We start from the raw sequence: 11146 nt of genomic DNA on the forward strand, positions 1-11146 counted from the left end.
TGACAACGCAACACAATGTAGCACAAGGTGCAGTGTAGGGGGGTAGGGGGTGGGGGGTGGGGCTGTCCTGGGAGGGGTGCACATGGAAGTACCCAGCCTTTTGGAAGAGAGGGAAGGGAAAGAATAAGGGGTGCTCCTGGGGACACGGGAGGAAGGGGAAAGAGCAGGAGGAAGCCTGCATGAGCAGACTCGGAAGGCTAGACTCATCTCAGAACTGCTGCAAGGACCAGAGCTGGAGACTCGGGGGCAGGAAGGGTGTGACGGTCCTGCCCCTGGTCCTGACAGTGAGGGTCCAGAAGTAAGGGGGGATGGGGTCATTCTAGCATACCTAAGCCCCGCCCTCCTTGGGGAGCCCACCTGCCATCGCAGAGCTGTGAGGACAGCAGGAAACAGGGCCAAGGCGGAGGCTGCAGGCGGGTCCAGGAGGAGAGAGGAGGGGTAGCAGGAGCCAGACAGGCTGAGGATCCCCAGGAAAACCTCTAGGGAGGCCTAAGGTTGGGGCTCCAGGAAGGCTTGAGGTTCAATGGGGCCCGGGTCGCTGCAGGTGAAGGGAAGCACATATCCCGGTTTTCTGGCCAAAGGTGAAGAAACGCACGTGAGCCAGAGCTCGTGCCCGGTAAGGGTTGACTCCCCGTCAAAACCCGTAAGATGTTCCGACCAGAGCCCCACACGGACACAGGGAAGAAGGAATGTGGAAATGAACCTGCAGGTGGATGGGGCGGTGGTCACCTGCCTGCCACCAGACTTAGTGGGGTTTCCACGGACAAGAATTATGTGCATTTTGATGGGTGTCCCACGGCCACAGAGCTGCCCGTCGGTGGAAGTCGGAGGTCTCCCGGGAGGGCGGCCGCACCCCCCGCGGGGGGACCCGGGCGCAGAGGGCCTGGCCGCACAAGTCTGGGCTCTCTGAACAGCTGAGTCCAGGGCACAGATGGGCTGGCATCTTGGGGGGCAGGCCCCGAGTCCCCCCCACACACACACATCCGGGCACCGGCACCACCCAGCCCCACGTCCAAGGCCAGGGGACAGAGGAGGCCACGAGCAAGGGTTCAGTCTGTGGGCCGGGCCCAGAGGCCCCGCCGGTCCCCAGCCCCTTTCTGGACTGCCGTGTTCACAGGCAGGTGGCACCTCTTGGACGAAGGCGTCACCGGCTAGTTGGGGGGGCTGCAGGCAGCCATCCACAGCCCCCTGGGCCATTCCCCTGAGACTGACCTGACTGTCCTTCAGGTGCCCACACTGAAGTCAAGGGAAGTGTGGCCTCCTATGTGGGGATGGGACAGGGAGTCCCCCCCCCACCCAGGGGCTTTGATCTGCATCACCATGACAACATTTGGAAGGCCTGTTAGAAATTCACTTTCCACTCCTTCCCTCGCAAGAGTCCACAGGGCAGGCCTCAGGCACAGCCCAGGAGTCTTTAACCCAGGTCCCTGAGGGCTGGGGTGACCATGACGGGAGCCCCTGGGTTGGTGGGGGGGGTCAGCTGCCCCCAGGGGGGCTGAGGCCCAGGGAGAGAGGGCAGAAGGCAAGAGGAAGGGCCTGCCCTGGGGCGGGGCTGGGGTGCCACTGTGGGGGCAGGGTGGCTGCAGGCTCGGCCCCAGCCCCGCATCTCAGCTGGTGTGGGTTTTGTGGGAGGGATCCTTTCCCGCGGTTGGATAAGCACCCAATTGGCCCTGCGCGGGAAGCAGGCCGGCTCCCCTGGGATCTCTCCTGGCAACAATTCCCTGCGGCCTCAGGGCTCGGGAACCACACCCCTGTGGTGACTCTGGCCTCTTCCCGGAGACCCCTCACAGCCTCTGGGGCCCCTAGGGCTCCCGGATGACGGCCGGGGAAGCCAGAGCTCCCGCAACCCTGGGACCTGGCCCCTTCACCCGGCGGTCAGGCCCAGCCGACCAGCCCCTGCCCCTCCCGGGGATGTCCCCTGGGTGAGGCGGCCAGCACCCGGCAACAGAGAGCGAGCCGCGAATGTGACTTACAACGTTCTGGCAACCAGAGAAATTCATTTAAATCACGCATTTTATTTAACCCGGTAAATGCACAGCATTGCCAGTGAGGAAGTGGTCAGCGTAAGGCGACACACGGCCCCGACCGTCCTTTGTGGGGTCTGCAGGGCTGGGAGCAGAGCGTGGTTTGGGGGCCGGCTCTGCCCTGGGATGAGACCCTCCCTCCTCCTTCTGGCTCTCCAGAGACCGCCCCCATCCCCTCCCCAACGGCCCACGCGTTGGCGTGGGGGCAGGGGAGGGGGTGGGCAGGGGGGAGGCAGAGCAGGAGGAGGGAGGAGGCTGCGGCCCTGCCGGCTCCTGGCTCTCCTCTCCCTCCCACGCAGCTCATCGGGACGCTGGCACCGAGACAGCGCGGAGCTGCTCTTAGCGCCGCAGCCACCCCCCCCCCCCACGGCGGCCCCGCTCCCCTCCGCCCCCCACCCTCCGTGGTCTGGGTCCCAGGAGCGGATACCAGGGGAGGACTCTGCAGGTGTGAGGGTGACCTCACGGCTGCCACCGCAGAGATGGGGAGACTGAGGGGGAGGACGGGAGCCCAGTGAGTCTGCGGGAGGCAGGCACTCTGACCCGTGTCACTGCTGGGGGCCCGCGGCCAGCGCGGAGGCCACAGCTGCCCAAGCCACACGAGGAGGGGGCTCAGCCGTGCCGCTGGTCCTGGTCGTCAAGGGAGAGGCGGAGGGAGGGGGCAGCTGTGAGGGCACGGGGGATGACGTGAGGCCACTGGGGGCCTTTCTGGACACTGATGTCAGCCCGGCTGGGATGGTGACAGCAGGAGGGGCCACGGTGATGAACAGGACAGTGGCGGTGATGGGACCACGAATGGAGATTTCTGATCACCACCCCTTTGCGCCTCCTGATGGATCCGGAACCCCAGGGGCCCTTGTCAGCCCCTGCCCCCGCTGCCCCCCATACACGCCTACCCCTCCCTCCACACACACCCCCTACTACACACACGCACACACACACACACACACACACACAGGTGCCTGAAACTCATCCATCAAGGATGCCATGGGTACCACAGCCTGGTTCCCATGGCAACACCTGGATGATGGGGCAGGGGAGAAATGCAGGAACACACTAAATAAGGAACAACAACTTCCAAAAACGAGCATCCAGGGAGAAATAACCACGGAGGGATGGCCCTGGAAGGGCCTTTAAGGCCAGGCCAGCGGGAGCCAAGGGAAGCTTGGACACAGAGATGCCCAACGGCTTCACACGTCAGATTTCAGGGAGGTGTTGAGGTCCGGGGCCCAGGAACTGGAGTCCTAGGGGGCGTCCCAGCCCCAGACCCCAGGCCACGTCACCACCACCCCCCCCCCCCCCGCCGGCCGAGCAGCCTCGTCCCGTGCCTCTGTCCCCACAGGCGTCTATCTCCAGCCCACGGCTGGACTCGGAACCCCACGGCCCCAGACAGCAGCTCACAGGCCCCCACCCTATCTCTTCTTGACCCGGAGCCCCGCACAGCGGTGATTCACCTGCGCAAAGGAGCACGCCCCAGTTAGGGTCTCCTCGGAGGCTTTGAGGAGCAGCGGGAGCACACGGGTTCCTTCTTCACCGCGACGGGCTCCGGGAGATGTGGGGGTCTGAGTGGACCGCCAGGTCTTGCCTCAGCCGGGGATCGGGGGAAAGCGACGCTTCTGCTCTCCAGGGCCAGGTCTGAACGCGCACCGACAAGAATTCATTGCGGACGCGGTTTCAGGGCGCCTCGTCCAGGCCAGGCCCTCCCCAGCCCCATGGCCTGGGATCCCCAGCTCCCTGTGGCCGGAGGGGTCACGGTTTCCTGTAAAGTCCTCCTGGCCTCGGTTAGGTGGGGCCAACGTCTCTGGCGGGTCATGCACAGAGCAGAGCTCCCCGGGGGGCTCTCTGAGCGCCGCGGGGGGCGCCCTCCCATTCCACGGTGAGGGTCTCCCTCGCCCCCATTTCCCGAGTGTGGAGACAGACTGACATTTTCCGGCAGAACTCTACCAAGTACAGGGCAGAACAGAGACAAGATAATTACGGGGATAACAGAGGCTAAAAATAGCCTCCTTCACAGCCCAGACTCCTGGCATGGAAGACGCCAGACACGGAGGAGAGAACGACAGAGAGCAGGGCTTTGGAGGATGAATAGAAGTCTGGCGGACGGTGGCCGGTCCCTGCGAGGGGGTGGAGGCAGCGTTGTGGCTCCCGGTGCGCCATCCAGAGGACTGAGCAAGCGAGGCGTCAGAGGGCCTCAGAAGTCCCCGGTCTGACCCTCCTTCTAGAGCCGTCCGGTTACCCTTGGGGCGGGGTGCTCGCTCCCTCATCAAGTAGCTGCTGTCTTTGGGGAGCAGCCTCTAAACAAGACGCCCCTCTCCCGGGCGCCTGGGCCGGAGCCTGGCACGCTCTGTGTGGCACCAAGGCTCAGAGGCAGGGCAGAGGGGGGCGCGGCTGGCGCGTGTCCTCCCGTGGGTCAGAGCCAAGCTTGGGGCCCAGCCGTGGATGGGGGAAGGGACTCGGAGAGGGACGCCGGCCCCCCCCCCCACCTCCAGCCCTTTCTGGGCCTGAGCCGAGGACGCTGTGCTCAGAAGTCATTCAGGTGGGGCTGTGCCCAAGGTCCAGGGCTCCTGCAGAGGGCAGGTCCGAGGGAGGAGGCGTTCTGGAGCAGTGTGCACAGAGGTGGGCGGCAGGAAATAGCTGGGGAGAGCCAGGCAGAGGGCGGGGGCCTACGGGAGGGAACGGGGCGGGGGGGGGGGGCGGGAGGAGGTTTGCTTCTAAGGGATTCTGGAAGGACAAAGTGGCTGGCAGGACGGGAGGGGCCAGAGGAGGCTGCACAGAGAGAAGGGGGCAGAGGTAGAGACAGAGAGAGGGGGGCCGGGGAAGGAGAGGGACGAGGAGGCCAAGGAGGCCTGCCAAAGAGGCTTCTGGCCCGTGAGGTGTCGCCCCCCCCAGCACAGCGGGCCGGCGGCTGGGAGCAGGGATCTGGAACTGGGGCTCCCTGCAGACGCAGTCCGAGACTGTGGGAAGACAAGCAGGCTCCAGCCGGGACTGGGGGCATCGCGAGGCCCGGGGCGAAGGGTGCAGGTTCGGGTGCAGAGTCGAGAGTGGGACTGGTCAGCCGCGGTGCACGGTCTGGGGTGCCCCTGGCGGTGACACACGGTCTGGCTTCAGCTCCCGGCTCAGGCCACGCCGCCCTCACCCGCGTCCCCCAGGGTGGCCCGGGGTCGGCGCTGGGGTCGTCTGGTCATCTGGGCAGGGCGGCTTTGGCGTGGCCAAGGGAGGGGAGCGGCGTGCCCGCAGAGGTGCCTGGGTGGGGCTGCAGCGGGGGGGGGGACAAGAGAGGACAAGGCCCAGGAAGGAAAGCTTGCCTCCGGATGTCCGGCTTTCACGCTGCCCCAAAGACTCAGCCTGAAGCGGACAGAGGTTCGAAGGGGGCCGTCTGGTTCACCTGGCGACTCCCTGCCCCTCCGGGGCCTCCGCCTCCCGGTCCATACGGCGGCCGGTCCGGCTCTGAGGCTCCATCGGAGAGGGGAATGGGGGCTGCGGGCCGGAGGACCCCCTTGCAGCTCCTGGCCCCATGTTGGGGCCGCCGGAGCCCAGGGCCGCGGGGCTGCGTCTGCCCGGCCTCCCTCCTGCAGGAAACAGGCGACGGCGACTGCCCGGAAAGTAGGGCAGAGGCTGGGAGCGCAGCAGCGTGGGGGAGCCCCTGGGTGACGGGTCTGCGGGGACTTTGGTGGAGGAGCCCAGGGGAGGAAGAAGCACGGGGAGCTTCACGGTCGGGGCTGGATCTGGAACCAGGGGTCGGTGGGGGCAAAGGCAGGGCCCGAAGCAGAGCGCTCTCCTGTAGACACAAGACCACCTGCTCCTTTGCCTCCAGGAGGGAGAGCGTGTGCCAGGCGGAGTGGGGGAGGGTGTGGGCTCAGAAACATCCCTCCGGTGAGGACACTGTTGCCAGCATCTTCCAGGCAGGAGGCATGGGGAGCAAGAGTCTAGCCGGTTCATGGCAATCTTGGTCTTGTCCCTGTACCTCCTTGTGCCTCAGTTTCCAGGTTGAGAATATGGGGCTGTCGAAGGGGACCCCAACCTAGGGGATCCTGTCCTAGGGGACCCAGTCTTAGGGGAGACTGTCCCAGAGGAGCCTGTCCTAGGGGATCCTGTCCTAGGGGAGCCTGTCTCAGAGGAGCCTGTCCTAGGGGAGCCTGTCTCAGAGGAGCCTGTCCTAGGGGATCCTGTCCTAGGGGATCCTGTCCTAGAGGAGCCTGTCCTAGGGGATCCTGTCCTAGGGGAGCCTGTCTCAGAGGAGCCTGTCCTAGGGGATCCTGTCCTAGAGGAGCCTGTTCTAGGGGATCCTGTCCTAGGGGATCCTGTCCTAGAGGAGCCTGTCCTAGGGGATCCTGTCCTAGGGGAGCCTGTCTCAGAGGAGCCTGCCCTAGGGGATCCTGTCCTAGGGGATCCTGTCCTAGAGGAGCCCGCCCTAGGGGATCCTGTCTTAGAGGAGCCTGTCCTAGGGGATCCTGTCCTAGGGGGCCTGTCTCAGAGGAGCCTGTCTTAGGGGATCCTGTCTTAGAGGAGCCTGTCCTAGGGGATCCTCTTCTAGGGAGCCCATCTTAGGGGACCCTATCATGGGAATCCTGTCATAAGGGAGAGAGACAGAGAGAGATGGAGACAGAGACAACAGGGACCCGGAGACCCCAAAGAGATCCAACTGAAAGGAAGAGGAGGGAAGAAGGAGGAAAAGCAGGAGCCCGGGGAGCAGAGCAGGGGACGAGATGGGGAGCGGGGGCATCGGGGGCAGGACAGGTCAGCTGGACCGTGGCCACCAGTCACTCAAGGGGCACGGGGACGGCAGTCCCCTGCGAGGGAGCGCTCCTGTGCTGGGCCGAGGGCTCAGAGGCCACTTTGTTCTTTAAACTAGTGCTGGAACAGGCCAATTACCGACCCCCAACCAAGCTTTCCCTTCAGATTCCAAGTTACACTTGCAGTCCTCACTGCTCAGAGCCACTTGAGGGCACTTCAAAGTAACGTTTGGTCCCATTTATGTCTTCAAGCCTTTTCTTTTTGACAGAGAGAGAGAGAGAGACCTTGCCTGTGGCAGGCCAGCACTCTGGGAAGGGACAGAGAGAGGGGGAAGGGCAGAGGGGAGAGGAGCAGAGAGGGTGGGGAGAGGGGCAGAGAGAGGTGGAGAGGTAAGGGGGGGGGAAGGGCAGAGGGAGGGGGAGAGGAGCAGGGGGAGAGGAGGGGCAGAGAGTATCCCAAGCAGGCTCTATACTCTCAGTGCAGAGCCAGATGCGGGGCTCGAACCCATGAACCGAACCGTGAGATCGTGACCTGAGCCGAAGTCCAACGTTCGACTGACTGAGCCACGCGGGTGCCCCTGTCTTCAAGCCTTTTAAGCCTACATCCATAAGATTAACATATTCTACATGGAATCTACTTTGCAGACGTTGTGAAGTTTCCAAAAACTTAATTATTATAAACTCAGTAAATGATGCTGAACGGTATGGTGGTTCTTAAGTTCTTCCCAACGTTCCAACACTGTACATAAAATCGTATATGGTTTCTACCCAAAGCCGCGAGCGTAACCAGGGGCCCAGTGAGACAGTCCGCGTCGGCATCATTTCTATCAGCCAAATTGTCTGCAGTGTGAAAATGCTTAAAATATGAAGCACATACTAATTCTTGGCAAAGATGGTAACGTTTTGAGGTTGATTCTCTTTTAAATTTCTTTTTTAGTTTATTTATTTTTGAGAGAGGGAACACGAGTGGGGGAGAGAGAGAGAGGGAGACAGAGGATACGAAGCAGGCTCCGCGCTGTCAGCACAGAGCCGGGGGCAGGGCTTGAACCTGTGAGCCGTGAGATCGTGACCTGAGCCGAAGTCCGACTGAACCACGGCGTCCCATCTCTCTTTTAAGTGTCTACGTTAATCCTAAATCCTCTTGGAGTTAAAAGTCCCTTATGGACTAGAGTCACATCACCTGTGAAATGATGTCACCTGGAACAATCCTCCAGATCACCCTCACTTCTGATGCCAGCTGTAGACTCTGGGGTCCCCGGGATCGTCTGCCAGGAGGACTCCCAGCACCCCCGGGGGGCGTCACGCTCGCAGTCAGGTTTATCGCAGGGAAAGGACACACACCACCATCGGTCAGGGGTTGGGGCGCACCGGGCAGGGCCCAGGAGGGTGCGAACCGCCCTCTCCCCGCGGGGTCGTGGGCAGCGACGTGATGGCACGCACCAGCGTCGCCAACCGGGGAAACCCCCAGCCCCGGCGTGCGAGGCCTTTATCTGGCTTCCGTCTCGTAGACCCGGTTCACTGCCCGTGTGGCTGACCTCAGTGTCCGGCCCCTCGGGAGGCCGAGCCGATCCCGTGTGGCCCAGAGCCCCGGGGAAACAAGGACGCTGGACTCTGGATGTCCCCGGGCTTGGCGGTGACCTCCCAGCAGCTGAGGCCAGAGGCCAGACCTTCGTTGGGCAGGGTGGAGTTCACATCACCCCACACAGTCCTCCATGTGGCCTTCTGTCCTCCGGCTGTCCACCGAGACCTCTCCCTCCCTCCTGCACGCATGTGGGCCCTTGGCAGCTGCCTGTGGACCTGAGACAGCATCCCCTGTGCTGGCTGTGGCTGGCAGCGATGGGCCTCCTCCCCGGGCCTCCCTGGGCCTAAACACTACGGTATGCCTTTCCTGTCTCTGGGCCCTTCCTCTGGCCTTCACCAGCAGACGGAGACAGTGGCCTGGGGGCGGCAGAGCCCTCGGAAGGTCCTGAGTAAGCAGATAGAGCCCAGCTGCCAGCCACATGTTTATGTGGCAGAAAATAAGCTGTTTTGTTTGTCGGGCCTCTTTGTTACAGCAGCTTGACCTCCCTCTGACTGCTACACTTTCCCCAGCCCCTTTCTTCCTGCAGTTTCCTTTTTTAAAAAACAATTGTTTTATGTCTATTTATTCTGAAAGAGAGAGAGACAGAGACAGAGACAGAGCACGAACGGGGGAGGGGCAGAGAGGGAGGGAGACACAGAATCCGAAGCAGGCTCCAGGCCCCGAGCCGTCAGCACAGAGCCCGACGCGGGGCTTGAACCCACAAACTGTGAGACCATGACCTGAGCCGAAGTCGGACACTTAACTGAGTCCCCCAGGTGCCCCTTTGAGACAGTTTCCTAACTGCTGCGGCCAGTGGCCCATCCCCAACAGCACCTCAGGGGATATGCAAGGCCCAAGTCCCCACTGAGCTCTGCAGGGGCAGCAGGGCACCCACTGAGCACCCACTGCGGCCTGGGCACCCTGCCCATGGACCCTCACGCCAGCGCTATGGGCAGACTTGATTTTCTAGAAAAGGCATCCCTGGGAACTTGAGCTCACGTCCACATGGCTCAGAAGCCTCCCACCAAGCTGGGTTGGCAGGGTGAGTCCCCCAGGGCTCCTGGATGCCCTGCCTCCAGTCCCAGCACTGATCCCCAAAAGGAGGCAAGCACAGCCCCTCCCCGTGCCTCAGTCTCCCCCACCCCCTAGTCAGGAGAGGAGGCTGGGTGGTCTGTGACAATGGATGGGCGGGACCGGGGAGGGGTGAGGCGGGCCCTTATGGGGAACATCCTGTGCCCAGAGTCACTGGGGCTGGGCCCCTCCACCCCACGAGCCCCCCCTGCTCCGCCTTCCGCCCGGCTCTGAGGACACAGGGACTCAGCCACATCTCCCTTACTTACTGCAAGTGCTCCGAGAGCCTGTTTCACAATCACCCGATTACCGGAAGTAACTTCTTATTGAAAAGAAAAGGCCCCTACAGTTTCCAGCCTTTGATGTAAGCTGTAGCCTGTCTCCGGGAGAAATCCCTGCCTCCCAGGCATCACCATGGTGCCCCTGCCTCCTGTTCCCGTCAATTTCCTCTCCCCATTCTTGTCAGAGTTGCCATTATTTAAAAGAAATACGAGGGAAGAATAGGGAAGAGGCTGCCTTTTCACCACGGGAGCACCGTGCTCAGGGCCGCCAGCCCTCTCCATGCGGAGGGTGACGACATTTCCTTGTGGCAGGTGTTGCTTTCTGCTCCGGCTCATTTCCTGCCCGCCCCGGGTCTCCCCTGTGTGCCCAGCAGGCCACGTCCTCCACCACGATGCTGCATCGAAGCTCTAGCAGGGGCAGCCCTCCCTAGGCTGGGCGGGGCTCACACTCCCTGCCCCTGCCCCTGTCCCCGCCGCCTGGCCCAGGACCCCCCCCCAACCCCCGGAGCAGAGCAGCCCCTTTGGAGGGGCAGGACCTGTGCTGGGTACCTGACAAGCCCCTGTCCATGACTGTGGCACTGGGGCTGGTCACTTGTACACGTCAGCCTAGCTAGGGAACCGTCCCCGGGCATCCAATCGAACTCTTATGAAGGCCTTTTGCAGGTGTGACCGAAGCCTATCGTCAGTTGACTTTAAGGGAGATCATCACCAAGGCAATCTGGGTGGGTCTGGCTCAATCTGTTGATGGGCCTTAAGAGCAGAGCTGAGCCATCACCTAGGAAGAAGCTGTCCCACAGTAGCTCAGCCTGAGCCCGGCGAGGGGAGGGGGGGGGGGGGAGGGTCGTTCCAGCCTGCCCTACGGCCTATGCACTGGCCTAGCCGGGCCCACAACTGAGCAAGAAAACCGCTCACAACCAACCGCTCACCATCCACCCCCACTGGGCCTGCTTCTCCTTGAACGCTGGCTGGAACAGGGGTTTGAGCCCCCACCAGGCTATCTCTCCCTCTGTCTTGGGGGCCTGGTGACCCCACAGAGGCAGGTGAGGCCAACCGCCCACGGGGCATCGAACGGCCCTCATGTCTCAGTTCTCGAACCCACGCGTGGATTAGATTAGTGATGGTATGCCCATTTTGCAGATGAGGAGACAGGCTTGGAGAGACCAAGTTTATGACCCAGGACTTGTCAGGGTCACCTCCCAGTGGGGATCTTGCCTTGTCTGGGTCCCCGGGGCTCGATGCCCGAGAAGACCCCCTTGGCTCCTAGCCCTAGGCCTCCGTGTGGGCTGAGCCCTGGCAGCAGACTTCTTAGGACACCCCCACCACACACACCCCAGCAGGCAGTGGGCGGAGGATTTGGGGGCACAGTGCTCAGCTCAGCTACAACGAGGGCTCCGCCCAGTCTCACCCACTGCCGGCCGCCTCAGGCGTTCGCTTCTGTGGGGGGAGCCCCTAAGACCCTTCTACCCTGAGGATCCAGGA

The sequence above is a fragment of the Prionailurus viverrinus genome, chromosome F2, assembly GCF_022837055.1.
Source record: "Prionailurus viverrinus isolate Anna chromosome F2, UM_Priviv_1.0, whole genome shotgun sequence".
NCBI lineage: Eukaryota > Metazoa > Chordata > Mammalia > Carnivora > Felidae > Prionailurus > Prionailurus viverrinus.